Source organism: Phaethon lepturus, unplaced genomic scaffold, assembly GCF_000687285.1.
Source record: "Phaethon lepturus isolate BGI_N335 unplaced genomic scaffold, ASM68728v1 scaffold10862, whole genome shotgun sequence".
Lineage (NCBI taxonomy): Eukaryota > Metazoa > Chordata > Aves > Phaethontiformes > Phaethontidae > Phaethon > Phaethon lepturus.
This window is the reverse complement of record NW_010522621.1, coordinates 1-457: the sequence shown is the minus strand read 5'-3', so window position 1 is coordinate 457 and position 457 is coordinate 1.

Here is a 457-nt window from a genome sequence, read left to right as displayed (position 1 = left end):
GAGTGTGACATGTCACCACACCTCTCTTGAGGGAGATAGCAGGATCTCAAGTTTATGTTCCCGACTCTGGAAGAGCCAAGCTGTGCTGCAGCTAGTCTGTACTACTGCTTGGTGCCTGTGGCTCGTGGACTGCTAAATGGGCTGGATACTGTAGCCAGCAAACTAGAAGTATGAGGAGACCTGTTAATCCCCAAGTGGTATTTTGCTGTGTTTTAGTTTATGTGACGGAAAGGAGAGGGGGTGGGGGGTGTGACAGCAGGAGATGATCTTTGGAAGAACACCCTTATCTGTAGATGAAGAGCTGTGGCATGAGAAGGGCCTCTAACTGGCAAATTTCTAAATCTCCTGTAAACTAAATGCTAGAGATGGGGCATGACAAGTTTCTGCTGGTGCCCAAGTACCTTCGTACTCCAGTTTGGTGACCCCTCAGCGCTGCAAGTGGGCAATTCCCTGCCAC